Here is a 16,942-nt window from a genome sequence, read left to right as displayed (position 1 = left end):
TAAGCCCAAAACTGACTCCTGATGCTAGCCATTTGAATGACTTCATTGTGAATTCAAATCCCACACATGTGAATGCCACAAGTGCATGCGGTTTCTTATAAGGCTGTGCACATGAGGAAGCATATGCATTAATTTTTACTGTGAGAGTCATATCGTATTACTTGTGTGTGTTTACATATAATATATGATATATAAAATAATATCACTCAACCCCTTAGCAGAGTTAGCTGCAGCACTTTTCTCTATGGATGATGCGTATTCTGAAGCTATAACCAAGGAAGTGATTTTCTCCATGTATATTGTACCGGTCTCTATGTGTGTCAGCTCATCAGGTCCCGGAAAGAGGAAAGTGCTAATCTGCTACATATTAAAATAACTTCACCTGGTGTAAAAACACCATACATCTACCGAGTATAGTTCAGTTTGCAGTGTGGTTCTGCTGGTCTGCATGGGGCTGTACTGCTTCATCTCACATCGTGATTGCTCTCTACAAAGAGAAGAGAGGGTTATTGAGACTTCTGTCAATCAGCCCTAATCATCTCTCGCAATATTCAAAGCACATTAAAACTTATGCTGCTACAGAGCTGTTACAATAATATGAATATGGGCTAATAATAATGGGATAATGGATGGTGTAAAAATACACAATAGGCCAAATCTAAAAGATATGTATGGTACTCATCAGTTTGGAGGTGTGTAGAGCAGATGGAAAAGGTGTGAAATAGCAGACAGGTGGTGTAAACCATTCTAATGTGGTAAAACCGGTCAACACCATTGCCAACAGTTCAGGAGAAAAGATCTCTTTGAAAGCTGCATTTCATTGGTCAAAAAATGATGCTTTTTTGTGAGGGTTATGCATAGCTTATTTATTTATGTTTATTACATTTCAGGGTATTAATATGGTAGTAAAATCAATATCTAGTGCCCCATAAATGTACATAAATGTCACTTGATTTCTTTAAGGTCATGTTCATCTACGAATTTGAATGGTTATTAATTTTCTCCCCTGGAATTATATGGCATATTTGAACACCAACGTGATGTGGATAACATTGTGGAGGCAGCTTTGATGTAGGTGGTATTCCATTTAGTTTATGGGTATTGTGTCCTGGACTTCATTCAAGTCAAGCGGTGGTTTGTTAATGTAATCATAGAGTAGAATGAGATGAAAGATCACACCTTGGTGTTAATGTCAAAATCCAAAGATAACTGTAGAATTCCGCATGTGAATGCAGCTTAAATGTCTCCATATCCAGTGACAAAAATTGTTAAATTGGCAACACTGCTTGTCAACAACCTCAGCAGATCAGGCAGTGCCTGGTGTTGAAGGCTGAGTGGATCAAGAATGTAGGCATGACAAGTAGCACTTTCTTTTTCCATTGCCCATTATAGTCATCGTTATTGCTACTGTAATTCCCCTGTAAGCAGCCTGTGATAAATCAGTTTCAGATCACTACAGTTTTGTATACATGATGTATAACAGTTTACTTGAGTATTATTAAGTTGTACCTGCCATGGCAAATCTTCTTAATAATACTGTTTACATATTGTTTCATTCATGTGTGAGTCTGATCATTGATCAAAAGCTGATTGAAGAGAGAGTTAGTGCAACAGGACAATACTGCAAAAGAACATTCGCTGCAGATGATTGGTGTATAGTTTCCCAATATTTTTCTAATACATGTTTCCATATGAAGCCACAGGGCAGGAATAAGCATTAAGGTACAGCGTGCTGTTTTAGACCGGCTCTGGGGTTAATAGCATTCCCTGACCTCTTGTGCCACGAGCAGAGACAGAGAAACACTGTATAATGTAAGGGAATCATGAATAACTACATATCTACTGCTTTAGACAAGTCAACCCCAGCCGTTCATCACTTGGGTTCCTTTACACTAATGCAATAAAAATTGAAATGCCCTTTATCTTTTATATTCACTCTGTAAATTGTCCTCATTTAAAAAGAAACCTATACATACATACAATTAATAATTAAAGCACCTTTCATTACTCTGTGAGTAGCTGTGAAAAGGCCTTGTCATTTCAGGATGCAGGCAGCTCACAAAATACAACCTAAAACCCTGATGAATTAAAAGTGGGTGCCATGTTTCACACCTGTAGTGTTAATGGTCTTTAAATCATTTGGACAAGAGCAAAAAGCTCTAATTATCATGCACAAGACTATGATTGCATACACGGTTCCCCAGTCTTATATAACCTCTTTAGTTAAATCAATATGAACAGTGAGAACCGCTCACTTATATTCATATTTGCACATGAGGTGAGAGATAGATGTGGTGTGGGCCATAACCCTTTGCAGGTTCCTAGTTGTACAGAGATGCAGTTGTAAACTAACCACCATACGGAATTTAGTATTTCTGTCAGTGAATGTATAAATTAGCACTGAGAGAGTAACACTTTCTGAATTTATTTATGGAGCCTTATGGAAACATATAATACGTTAGGAGGTAATAAAACCCTTATAACATTCATTATCATCCAATAGCAGTCACTACTTAAGAGTTTACCATTTGTTAATATTCAGTGCCAATTGTTGTCACTGATATAAAAGATCAAAGATAATGCACAAGATCAAAACAACATGTGCTATAAGACAAACTGTTACATTTGAAATAAATTTTTATGAATGTTTATGAATATTTAACAGTGCTGTTAAATAGTCCAATACAGTTTTAGGAATAACCATACATTTATTATTAAAAGAAGACCTACATAAATCCCTATAGTGTTCCAGAAAATACTCTGAACACATGAAAGACCCATAGCATGTGGGTGAATATTTTAATGCAATTGAGTTATGATACTATATCCAAACCAGGAGATGGTTAATGTATTTACCTAAATTCTGGAGAAATCAGTAAGAATGAGAGAACCTCTGGCTTGTATTTCAAAATCAGTCTGGGCCAAAGCACGGTTCTATTCAGGTGAGCTTGAAAGCATGACTGCAATTAATAATTCATTTTGAAGATGATAAATAAATTAGGGGCTGAGCATAAATACCAGCTGAATGTCTTCTAGGATTCTTTGATCCTGTTTGAAGAACAAATGGTTTCAAATAAGAGCTGAATGATTTTATAAATTCATGCATAAATTGTATTTAGATGGAAACAGTATTTATACAGTAAAATATACATGTCCTATTAGGTGGATTCATTCTCTTCTGTTACCTAATTTATGAAAATGCACATGAGTCTTTCACTAACTTTTGTTTTACACAAGAAGTATTTCTTCATACTATTGTTAGTTGTCATTAGTAGTAGTAGTTTTCATTGTTCGATACATTGTTCTATACATCTCTATGAGGTAAAGAAAAAATACTAACAATGAACGGTTGCTGGTGAGCAGTAAGAGTCAAATACAGTAAAAAACTGAAAGTTTCAGTGCGTTAAACCTTTAAGACCATTAATCGTTAGCGTTGTCATTTTTTCCTGGTCTTCTTCCATGGATTATTCTATGAAATTTTCTAGCAGTGGGAATCTACTGAATTTATATCAACTGAGAAATTACTTTGACCTATGCTAAATTGGACATTGGACAACTTATTTTTTTCTGTTTTAATCTTCAAATCATCTGAGGTTGTCCAAACCTGAATTTGGACATTATTGAGTGGCATAGAAAGCATTCTCAGGTCTCTTAACTCGTGAATGGCATGCTGTCTTCGTCCTTAACCATGCATTTTACTAGCATACAACTCATTGCACTCACTCATGCAAAAATGTCACTACTACTGAATATGGTGGTACACAGCTGTGAATGACAATCACTGCAAATGCCACTCCCCTGGTGTTTTTTTTCATTCACTGTGTAGTGTTTCAGCGGAGCAAGCCTGAGTAAATCAACCCAACTGTGACCTGCGGAATTCGGAGGCGATGTTGGCAAACAGCGGACAAAAAATTGTCGCTTACTGTACTGAGTGAAAAAGTGCAGAGCTGTCAAATAAACAAGGGGTGTCAAGAATCAACCTAAGCAGGGATGAGAATGTCAAAAATCTAGGGTTCTGAAAAGTAAGCAGTTACGAAAAGGTCACCTGAAGGCTGACACAAAATGAGGAGACTGCCGCTGTCACACACAGTATTGGCACTCAGCAAACTCCTGGGGATAACACACACACACACACACACACACGCACACACACACAAAATGAGTGTAAATAGCTGCAGCGATCTGTGTGGGAGTTGAGACAAAATGTAGGAGTATGTCAGGTAGAGACAGTGATAAACGAGATATAGTTTAGATTGAGAAATGCTGTATTGGTTGAGGTCATGCCCTCCAGCATAGCTGACAGAGAAGAGTATTAGGATCGTTTCGAAACATTTGTGTTTTAAGTCCAAGCTGAGCAATTCCAAATTAAAATGCTGTGTGCTTCTGTGTATGCGACTACTAAAGTTGTTTAGTAGATGCTCTTAGCCAGAGCGACTTTGACTTATCCATTTGAACAGCTGAGTATTTGCTGAGGCAATTCATGTTAAGTACCATGCCTAAGGGTACAATAGCAGTGACCCACATGGGAACTGAACTGTCACGTTAGCCCTGCTCCTTACCATGCCACCATACTGCTGTCCACACACCCACTGCTTATGCACTGCCAATTCTTCTTCTTATTATTATTATTATTAATACTAATAATATGCATGGGAATTGAAAACACTGACCATGACAGTAGAACTATTCTGAAGTAACCTTATTGAATATAAATGAACATACAGCTAACTGCCATATTAATCCTATTATATTTAGAGGGTTTCTAAACAAGGTCTGAGCCCATGTCAGTCTCATTTTAATACAGCTATTTCCACCCCTGTGAGATGACAGACGTGGGTATCTGACCCACGCCATCACCTCCTTCAGTCTGGAACCTCTGGTAAACACTGAAAATAACTCCCATAATTCTGAGCGAGAACACACAAGAACCGAGGTGTCACCTCACCTGACATTGCTGGCACGATACTTTTAATGACGTCTTACACAGCTCCTGCCAATTCCCATTGGTGCATTAAAAGCTGAGTCCCTCTTTTTTACAAGAACAAGCCTGTAAAGACCACAGCACTGGGACTATACGACAAGGTTATATGTCATTGATTAAACATCATTCCAGGCCTTCACCGTCAAGTTCATATTTTGTTGATATAAGTTTATGCAAGCGGCTTTTATAGATGCATTTGTGTAAAATGCGGTTTTGCCCTGTCTGACATTGATAATTTTAGCATAGTAACAGTTACAGTTCTTGTGAGTGTTCTGTTCTCACTGACGGAGAGCTGTTGCTGAAGGTGGTATTCTGCTGAATCACATGACACAAATCAAATCGCTGTTGCTTGGTATACCGATAAATAGGTATTATCCACTTAGCCTTGAGGAACAAACAATTATTAAACACCACATTTTACTGTTTTTACCCACACACATACAAAGATATATTTATGAACACATTTTAAGTCCAACATTAAATTGGAAATTGTTCCTTATTACCTCATTTACTAGTGTGTATTTTATTTGTGATGTCAAAGTTTATGTTTTGTTTTTTAAGTATTGTTCATATAAATTTAGTATATCTTGCTTTTGGTTCAATACTTTAGTACTAGTGAATATATTTGTTTCTATCCATGCTGAAAATCATATGTTACATCGACACCTGACCTGGTTGTAATTTGAAAAGCGATGACAGATCATGATTATGTGTTCTGGTTTATTTATCATAATTATTACAGGATATCATTCATCATTTGTCATTACAGGTCATAGTGATGCATTCTGACAGTTTCAGTAATCAAAAACTGAACTGCAATACACTGACATGAAAAGACAGTGACATTCAAAAATGATTAAAACATTATTATAACTGTATAAAAACACAACAGTAATAACAGTGAGAATAATTACACATATAAAACATCCCAAACACATATTAATTCATATCCAAGATTGTAGTAACTCATGGTAAATGATATTACCCTTGGGATCATCAAACTGTCATTTATCCCTGTGGTTTATGTATTAGGTCTGGAACTGACAGATACCCATCCACTGACAGCCATATTATCACCCATGACAGTAATTGGAGGTAATTTACTGGACTTGCTGCCCCAAATAAATGGGGTGGAGTGCTGATAAATGGCTAAAAGCTGTCAACGAGGGGTGTAGTAATTTAATCATTTATGAGTTTTAATTTTTCTATTGCATTGTTTCTCAATTCTATTCCTGGAGGCCCAATGTCCTGCATATCTTCTATCTATCCTTGCTCCAAACACACCTAATTAGTGTGATTAACATGCTCTTGATTAAATCAGGTGTGCTCAGCTAATGAAAAGTGCCACCGATGAGTTCAGTCAGGTAGGGAAAGATGGAAAATGTGCAGGACAGTGGTCCTCCAGGAACAGGATAGAGAAACACTGTTCTATTTAAACTCACATTGACAAAAACTACAAATACCAGTTTAGATAACATTAACTTTATTTTGCTTTATGGAAACAATTTGCTTTGACTTTTTCAGGTAACATTTATCTTCATGTAGCAGTATTCATGTTGTATCACGCAGTTACACTGCCTTTCTCTCCCGTGTAGATGCACAAAAAGGGCATGCACATGCAATTTCATTTAATTGTTAAAGTTTACTCATCATTTCCCTTTGGAATCATTCATTAAGGAATAGGCACAGAATTCCTGTGTAGATATAAAACCTACTAACCTTTTAACTTACAGCCTTACAGCTACACTGATTGATCAAAGAATCAGCACTTACAGTAAATCATACATACACCAGCTATAACCCAATACTACACATAGACAGACTGTCCCCATGGCCAAGCTAGACTGCATGCATCACCAAGCTATCGATAGTATTGCCTGTTAGTCATACATATTGATCCATACTGCTGTTCTTGGCCTCTTGAAATTAATTTCACCTAGTTCAATCACCTCTTTTTTTACGACTATGCTGCTGAATAGTTGTCGACCGATGTATTTCATCCCTTGTATTTTATTCTAGACCATGCATTGACATACATACATTGAACCACTGCCAAACAAGTCCCTGTTGAGATACTTGTTGAGAGAGGGGGAAAATAACTTCTCGAACACTGTGTTCATGGCTCTCTTGTTCTTTCAATGCCCAACTTCACCTATGCAGAACCAGAAGAAAAAAAAAAAAGGCAAAAGAAAAACCTATAGGAGGAAAACCTATTGGAAAACCTATTTCAAGACAAGACCTGTTCATAATTGAGAGTGCAATGTTTTGATGCAGCTGATTAGTATGCTCTAGAAGGGTGTGTGTGTGTGCGTGTGAGTGTGTGAGTGTGTGCCTGCGAGACACCACAACCATGTATGAGATTATTCTTTACCCATTTGCCCAAACACTGACTAACCCAACTGACTAACATAACTAACTAAACATAACACATGTATGTATTCAAAGATAGCTCTCTGTAAGACTGCAGACTGTAAAAATAAAGGATTTGTTGCTCAGGAGACTTGACACCAAGCTGACCCAACAAAAAACAACACCTTAAACACCCAGAGAGGGATAGCCCAGTATGTACGTACCAACACAGTATGTATGCTGTGCCCAATTCAGTACCACACTGTAGTGGGCGTAGAAGGAGCTGAATCACATATCCTGTATACAAAGCACTGGAGCCATTTGAGTTTGCAGTCATTAGTACATATCATATGTCACATATCACAGCACAGCACTGGAGCAGTTTCAGCCCAGTCATGCCATTCGGTTAGAGGGCCAGAAAGTAATGACAGGGCGTTACCTCATTGATCTGTCCATGGGGGTGACACTGCGATGTAGTGGTTAAGGAACTGGACTTTAAACAGATGTGGCACCACTATTGTATCCTCAAAAAACTTAAATGACTTGTATTGCTTGAGTAATTATCCAAAGGAATAAACAGATGTCAGTTGTAAGCAATGCAATTTACCCTAGATGAGCATGTCTGTCATGTAAATAAGCACGAATACCTTTTAATGGAAGTTTGAAGGGCCTTCTCATCTATGATGATGCCTTACCCACATTACTTGGAGCGTTTTTTTTGGCCACAGACTACTGGCCTATGCAGTATTAAACACCAGCAATGCTTTCAGAAATCACTCAGCAATGTTCTATGATGAAACAAAACTCAGGGCAAGTGTCTGAGTAGACATGCCAAGAATCACTACCACTGCCTGCAATAGTTCTTTCACATGGTTTTTGCTTGATGTGCAAATGAGCACTTTCAGTGGAGTACATTTTCAAATACATGTTTCAAATACCAGAAAACTTAAAACTCATTTCATTCAAAGTCATTTTATGAGATTTGTTAGGTAAAATTCAGATTTTTTTTACCCAGGTGGCCTCAGATCCCTTAAACATAAATGGATATACTTGACTGATTTATTTATTTCTCACATTAATTTGTCAGGACTGTCTGCCACTCAGGCGATTGGTTATGCCTCATAGTCTTTTCTAATCTTTCTGTTCCTTACGTGTACTAAACCCTCTCTTTAATACAGCTGCCCCGTATATTCTGGCCTAATGAGTCATTAGTTTCAAAGGTGAAAGTCCAAAGCCTGGCACAGTGCTTGTCAAGGTAAACAGTATCCTCATCCACTTAAACTGCAAGACTAACGCTTTTGCGAAAATAGCAGCAGCCCCACTGAGCTGTTGGGATCTGAGCGCTGGGTGTTGCCAACAGCTGAAAGCAAACACCGTCGCAGTGGGAGAGCTCCGCAGCGAGGGTGGGAGAACGGAGGAACTGCGCATGCAGTTATTCCACCGCTCAAACAGTTCTCAGCCATTTGAAGCGCACGCAAAGGTAAAACACTGGCTGAGCACCAGCCACACCAAAAGCATGTCAAAGCCGTCACTGTGTGCTAGAATTGGGAAAGCAAGGTGGAGGCTCACAGTTTTAGAACAAACCTTACAACTATCCACTGCTGCATATTACTTTCCTACTAAGTAATGTCCAGTGTTATTGAATAGGAAATGCTGTGTCATAATGCATGTACATGTTCGATTTTGTTACATAAAGAAGTTAGACATTAACTATTTTGTTTTAGAAGAGGTTTATTTCATTATTTTTATTTTTCTCCTTTATGCACTCCTCTTTAGGGAATTGCCAATTGAACACTACCATCTCTCACCATGATGACCACTGTACTCATTTAGGAGCGCAGAGCATCGTGAATGCAATCCTCTGTTGCAACTATTTTTACCGCTACAAGCCACCCAATACACTATAGCTTGCTTAGCACCTATTGGAGGACGGGCGTGGCTTCCCTGATGCAACTCAGGGCACCTGACGAGTCACAGAGTGCCTGAGAGCAGTGAGATAAGAAACTCCTGCTAACATAACCACCTCTGTCCCTAGTGGATTGAAGCCAATTTATTCCGCTGGTGTGGGCTCCCTGACGTTGTTGGCTGCTTACATGGCTAGTGTTAAACCCAGGCCACTCGAAATGAATATCTTAACAACTGAGCTATGCAGAAGCCCCAGAGCAGTCCTCCACACCCGCTACACTTCATCCTCATCATTTATGAGGTTTTTATGGGAAAGCACCCTGCCCAACACATTGCCTGAACAAAGGAGAGTCTCTCCGTAGAGGTTAAATGTGACCCAACTATTGCTATATTCATATGCCACATATACCCATCACGCAATTCTTATGCAAAATCCCCAATTATTTTGTATTTTCATGCATCTTACAAAGATTTAATGCCCCCCATGAACACTAATGATAGTTAAGTGCATTCACATCCTATATGAAAAGAAATTTATTTCAGTATGTAATGTTCCTAATGTGGTTAGATGATTTTAATTATTTTTTTGTCTGCCATTGTCTTGCTCTGTACTATGCGTCACATTGGTTAATGTCATCAGCTAAACAAGACTAACAATTATGACACCATATCCTGCACAGGAAATTCAAACAGTATGTGGATATCAGAGCTGGCGTGCACGTCGGGCTGACATAAAGATTCAGAGGCTGGAGGTTAATGCAGAAGGACTGGCTCAGAGCCATCCTGTCACGCCCACCTCTGCCAGCTCTCTGCATGAGCTGGATCTCCGGCCAGCTCCAGGCCACATGCCGCACGCTTCACCTGGACGCGCCTGCGCTTCCGTTTCAAACCCTTTATTGTGTAAGCCGTTACCCGCTGTGCGGAGCATGCCATTGATGTACGACCCTGGTCGTTTTTTTGGGCGGGGGAGGGACTCCCAAGGTGACCTGGGAGTGTCACTGTGTAATCCCACCCCCCACTCCTCTTCTCCATTTTACCCTTGGGGGGAATTCCGCCTGCCAATCTAACATAAGTGCTTGGACACAGTGAGTGAGCCGACTATTTATAGACGGTGAGGTGTCAGTAGAGCTTATCAATGGGGAGATGCCTTTTGAGCTTCCCCTGCCCGACTCCTTTGAAGCTATAAAGAACATACAATATTGTGCTCGGCGATGATTTCAGACGTCTTCTTGTTTCCGTCTGCTTTACGAGCCTTTTAAACTTAACGTAACAATGAATTATTCAAATTAGCATGGCTGAAGATTTCAACATGCTATTTTTAATCCGGTGTGTGGTTGCTTGCCGAAAGATTTAAAAGGGCTTCCCAGGCGAGTCTAGTGTAAGGATGTGATGTTGTTTAATGTGGGAGAAAGAAAAAAGGAGAGACAGAGTGAAGGAGACAGAAAAGAGGAAGGGACAGGCAGAGAGAGAGGTATTCTAAAAGATGGCAGTCAGTAGTTGCAGTGGTTTTGAATGTGGAGGATGTCAGGCTAGTGTAAAGAATAATAAGTACCCATAGTAAGCATCCACTTTGAAATTGCACTTTGATTAATTAGTGGTTACATGTCACTATAACATTGGTATTTTTATCATGTAAAAATAATGTTATGGCATATATAGGAGTTTTATAGCAATTCCTGCTTGGCATCTAGGTAATGTATATGAAGGGGAATGTTATATGTATGTGGTGGATAATGTGAGTTACCCTCCTGAGATGCAAGATCACTATAAGATGTGGAGGTTAATGTGATTATCATATATATCATATTCATATATCCATACATCCATGTAACACATATCACAAACAAAACTTTCCTTGCTTATTGTTGGCTGCGATTGTTGTACCATTATCTGCGCAGTCCCATGATTTTGGGGAAGGTTCGTGGGTTGGTCTAGGAGGGTAGTACTCTCCAAGCAACAGTACAGAATATAATGTGCCTTCTATACTGGGAGTATTGGAGACACTGTTGATTACTATGCAATTTAATTGCATTTTTTTAACATCTTGCAAACTTTTCCCATGGGCGTGGAAGGCCTATAAGGTGAAGTACAGGGCTGGAATTAAAATCCTGCATAATTACATTATAATATATATTTATTCTAGGGCTAAACTGCTAGAGTATTGAACCACAAACCTGAAGTATATGGCATCATCCAGTCAGCAAGTTTCCAAAAAGCTACAGTTAAGCCTGGCATACTCTTGCATATGACTATAACTGAAAAAGAAAAAAAAAATTTGGGAAGGATCCAGGTCTGTCAGAACTGTCGGAGTCCCCTCGGTGAGTAATGACGTCACAGAACCTGGAGAGGCAGAGCGCTGGAGAGCTGTCAGGAGCCTGGGCCAAGATCACACAGAGTCTATATCACTAGGAACGGGGTGCTTTCCAGGAAGAACCGTGGAAGTAATTTCATTTAAAGGAAAGGTGTTAAACAGATGGCTGGTGTGGAGAGGAGGGACGGATAAAGAGGTGCTGATTGGTTGGGTGTGATATGTTGTTGTTCGGGAGAGCAGCGGGAGAGCAGCGTCAGAGGGGGAACTTCTATGGAGCAATGCCAAAGTCCGTAATTTGGATTTATGGGTTCGGCTTGATTGCCACACCTGTCAGGCAGGGCATTTGATGGGAGGGTATGCTTCAGAATTGAGCAGTTAATCAGTCTGTGATTCTAAAACCATTTTTTGGTCATTCAGTTGGAACCAGTTAGTGAATCCTGTTGTAGTGAATGCAATTTTTATTCACTCGTTGTCAAAGGCAGAGAACACTGTGTAGCAGTACATTTCAGTAAATTTGATACCTTCAGAATCAGTGTGGAGAACCTGCTTTCCCATGCACTATTTAGGGGTTTGCTTCAACATTTTATCCATTTCTTCCTCCAACAGTCTGCCTCCTCTGTCAGTAGTTTTGTTTGCATTTAGGCTGTGACCCATAAAACATACTTAGCTTCCACCAGTGATGTCATTTAACTTGCGATGCGCTTGCCCTGCCAGATTCTGATTATTCTGCATCAAATGCAAATTTACCGATAGGCCTCTGGTAGAATTGAGCTTGCATGGGACACCATGGCTGATTTATGTATTCCGAGAACAGCTCATCCGAGGAGAATACCAATTGAGAGAAACGCCGAGGCTCTCGGTCAGAGAAGAACTTCAAGGACTTTATGGCAAGCGGCTCTGTGCATGCACAGACTCCCAACACACATTATTTCGCATGCACAGTATTCAAGCCATTGCGTCTGTAACACAACCCTGTGCATTTTAATGTCTGCTATACATTACTGCCTGTCTGTTTGCACCATGTATCCATGCATAATCAAGCTGTTACAAGCTATCAGGGGAAAACAATAGCCATGCATCGTCTAACTTGAGCTTTTCTGACAATATTTTGTCCCTAACTTGACTGTGTATGTGTAAATGTATGCAAGCTTAGCATGGCACAGTAGGACTATTTATTATTCAGTCAAATAAGGAAGCGAAACCACAAAGGCCCGCCTCTGTGATCTGTACTGCTTTATACAGGCAACAGTTTTGCAATGGCACTGATGGAAAGTGAAGCCCAGAGCTTGTTAAACATTCACCACAGTCTCAAGCTTTGGAGTTCATGCCCCAGTTTCCCCTTTGCAAAATGTTTTTTTTCTTTTCCTGTCGTCTGACTGTTGGATGCAGCCATAGTTTGGCTGGGACATGAAAAAAGTGCACAGGGCTCAAAGATGACACCTCTGGCCTGAGATCTTTGAAGTATCGACCAACAAAGGATTAGAACGAAAGGATTTACAAGCTTTGCATTATCTTATCACCTGATCATTTGCCCACATGTATATGCACACGCAAATATGCACAGAGACAGTGTCCAAAGATTATTTAAATTTAGAGGTACAGTATCAACAGAAGAGAAATACTTGTCTTGGCACAACAGAATGGTACTGAACGTCTTAATACCCTGCTGAAAGTTCAGCAAATGACAACCAAGGCTGTTATCTGAAATGTTACCGGCAGTTTGCCTTACAGTTACATTTAACATGTTTATGTCATTGGAAGTCAAAGTCAAAATTGTGTTGAAAAGGTCAGTGAAATGAAAATGAGCAGGCAAATTGGTTAGCTGGGTGAATCACTCTCATTCACCAAATATTGCCAGATCACAAAAGTAAGGGAAGTAGTCCTGCAAAACATACTTACGTCATGCATTATACTAAACTGACAGACAGTATTCACGACAATACAAGCAGTTTGTGAGTGTGAATGGTCCTATGCCACTATTACTTAATTATTCAATTCCAAATCAAAATCCATTGAACACTCATGTAAAGTGTATGCAGTGACTCACATAGAATTTTATGTCTAATTCAGACAGCCTTTTTTCTTGGCTACAATCTAAAGGATTCTAGTTAACCCGGCATGGATTTTTGTTTGCTTAAGATAGCCGCTTGCTGTAATTTTCTCAAAAAATGAATAATGTAAAATTAGTAGTAAAGAAAGTCACGACCACATCCATAATACATAAAAACACACCTCGTTACCAGTTTTAGTGAGAGCACTCACATACCCGTCGGGGTAGAATGACCTACATAGTGTGAATATATTCCAGGGCTGCACTGAGAGTGAGAGATGGCTTTTGGAGGTTTGGGAGGGAGGGAGAGGGCTGTGGGAGATATACAGCTGTGAGCTCTGCCCAGTGATCATTACACAGGGCTGTCTCACAGCGCTTTTCTGTGGCTCAGACTTCATCAAATTTCACTTTCAATCAAATTTTTAACAAAGAGGGCGCTCCTCAGAATGGAATTGTCATAGAGTGCTTTGATTAAGAATCAACCTTGGCACACTGCTTCTGACAAAATATTGCTTTTAAATTTTTTATTTTTTTTTCACAAAATGCTTATGTATTGGACTCTTGATAGACACATTTCAATATATGTCTGTCAAGAGTCCAATACATAAGCATTTTTTTAACAAAATGCTTATGTATTGGACTCTTGACAGACATATATTGAAATGTACTCAATGTCCAGTTAATTAAGAGTGGAATGGTAAAGTGTAATGGTATGGGCTTGCTATTCAGGGCCTGTTACCTCTGGATCCTGAATCATACAGCCCAAGCTACTCTAACGACTGAGCCCCTGGGGAATCTGTGATATGCGGGTGCTGTGGAGAGTTAGGAGATGTGGAGAAGTTTTTTGTAGACGTATTATAAACATTGCTGGCTTGTTAAACTAGGCTCAAAATGGACACTATTTGGTCTAATAACCACAGGGCTTGGTTAAAAATGTGTAATGTACTGTATGGTGTACAGTAAAGATAGGAAAGCCAGGTCATTTTTTCTGAGTACTATAAACAGAGGAACAGTCTGAAAGCACTTCCCATCTGTCCGATTCATAGCCTCAGCACACCGACCCACAGGGGCGATGAGGTGTGAGCCAAACATGAGGCTTTGACAGGACATGTCACTCTGAAATCAGGGCAACCGGAAACTCCATCAGCTTTCACAGTGCCAGCTGAAACACAAAGCGTTCCTTCATGACGGTGTGAACACAATTACAGCTCCTGTTCCATAGTTTACTGCCATTTTTTTACTGCACAGCTACAAATTACTAGCATGGCACATGGAAGCATTTCAGTCAGACATTTCATCAAGTGGCATGCTACATGACAAGTTTAGTTAGCCATGGATAGGGATAGTGTTATAGTTGGGTGAGGGACTATGGTTAGTCATATCATATTGGTTATTTTTGTGACCCGTTTTTTGTTATTTTATGACAACAAACTGATACATAGTAGTTACATAGTAATTGCAACGGAATAACTTCAAAACTACACAATTAATGTAGTATTACCCATGAATAATACCACAGTGTTGCTCAAATGATAATTTGCTCTAATTTATGATGCCTATGTGACAAGCAGTCAGAAAAACACTATTGATAGACATTGACAATGAATAGTTGGTTGACAGGTGTGTACTGTATGTCTAACCAGTGCAATCCTGTAACATGAGAACAAGTAAACAAATTAGAATGGACTGGAATGCTGGCACCCTTAGTGTGGTGTTTGGTTAGATAAGGGTTGTGAGTGACCAGAATGCTAAAGAGTGCTTTAACTGAGAGATGAGTCACCTCATAAACTGCAGCTGCAGATCAGATGTGAAGTTTCTTTAATTAGAATGCCTGGACATCACATTGGCATGGCCTAAAGTCTCCTGTGCTGTCTAGTGTTATATTGATGTTAGGGTCCTCTAGGGAACATGCCTATCCTCAGACAGGGCACCGTCTATGTAAGGAACGTTTCTATTTCCCGAGTGGCACTGGTCAGTTGGTGAGGATAATTAAATTCTGCAAAGAATATTTAGTTAATATTTAGTTATTAAGTTAAAAATTTGAGGTGTTTTATGCCTGTCACGGTCTGGTTTGTCAATACAAAATACAGACGGGGCAAAGATATAATTAATGAAACAAGTTTATTAACAACAATACAGACAAACCTTGAATAATCAAAGGATGAAGGATTTCCTATTTCCTGTTGATAACCAAGCTTTCAAAAGGCGTGGGACATATGGTAAAGCTGAAGAGGCATCAGCAGATATGGGGGGTCAGAATTGTCAGTGGCCAGCCTACCAGTCCTCTGGCCTTAGTTAGGTTAAGAATAGGGTTAGTTTTACGGCAAGTTAATTTGAACAGCCAATTCAGAACGGGCTTGTCTTACCATGACAATCTCTGCACAGAAACACTGAAACAGGACGAATGCAATCTTCTGATACACTCACAGCTGATAGCAGTTTTTCACACCACAAGTCACACAGCGGACTTGAAATGGTCACTCATTGGAAGATATCATTGGGCTGCTGCTGTACCCTTGGGCAAGGTACTTAACCCACAATTGCCTCAGTAAATATCCAGCTGTATAAATGGATAACATTGTAAAGAACAGTAACCTATGTAAGTCGCTTTGGATAAAAGCATCTGCTAAATGAATAAATGTAAATGTAAATATCATCAGAGCAACTTGCAGGGACCCAACAAACTGTAGTATGCTAGAAAGTGGCAAGACAAGGGAGCCCTGGCTGACCTATTCACCCCTATCCTCTGTCTCTGTGGAATCCCGGTCATTGTTAGCAAATTGCACAGTTGGCTTCAAACCCAGGCTGTAGGGCTCAGCCTGCCCTTTAACTAGGTCTAACTCACTGCCTTAGACGTATCTCATGCAGGCATACTGGCCCAAGCATGCAGTGGGAGTAGGCATGTACTTGAAAAATGACCAATCATTTAAAAAATACTGCTATAAGCATTAGTACACCTTGAAATTATGATGAAGTATGACTTTATGAATGAGTGGGTTATACACAGAACATATTCTGTTGTCCAGGGAAAGCCTATTTCTAATTTAGGTTCACTCCTGATGTCCAGAGCTGACCTGCTGTGTTGTCTAATCACTGATTAATGACTGGGGATCAGTATTTGGGAGGCCTTAGGACTCTCATTCACTGGTTTGTGTTTTCCAGGGGATATCTCTAGTCTGTTCATTAGATTTGTGCAACAGTGAAGCAAAGTAAATTGCACACATCCTTTATGTCTGGCTATCCGCATTAATAAGTGCCAATGCGCTAGTGTCTGACATGTGAAAGCTTTTTTTTCACCCCTTCCATAAAGACCTATTGGAATAAATGAGCATGTCATACCAGGGGC

General features: G+C 39.6%; 1 protein-coding gene across 3 annotated transcripts in view; it reads left to right on the top strand.

Moving 5' to 3' along the window:
* LOC118770139 (potassium voltage-gated channel subfamily C member 2-like) overlaps window positions 1–16,942 on the top strand; it is a 53,039-nt gene that overhangs the window by 25,163 nt on the left and 10,934 nt on the right. The window lies entirely within an intron of this gene.

The sequence above is a fragment of the Megalops cyprinoides genome, chromosome 23 (assembly GCF_013368585.1).
Source record: "Megalops cyprinoides isolate fMegCyp1 chromosome 23, fMegCyp1.pri, whole genome shotgun sequence".
Lineage (NCBI taxonomy): Eukaryota > Metazoa > Chordata > Actinopteri > Elopiformes > Megalopidae > Megalops > Megalops cyprinoides.
This window is presented reverse-complemented; position numbering and strand designations above follow the sequence as displayed.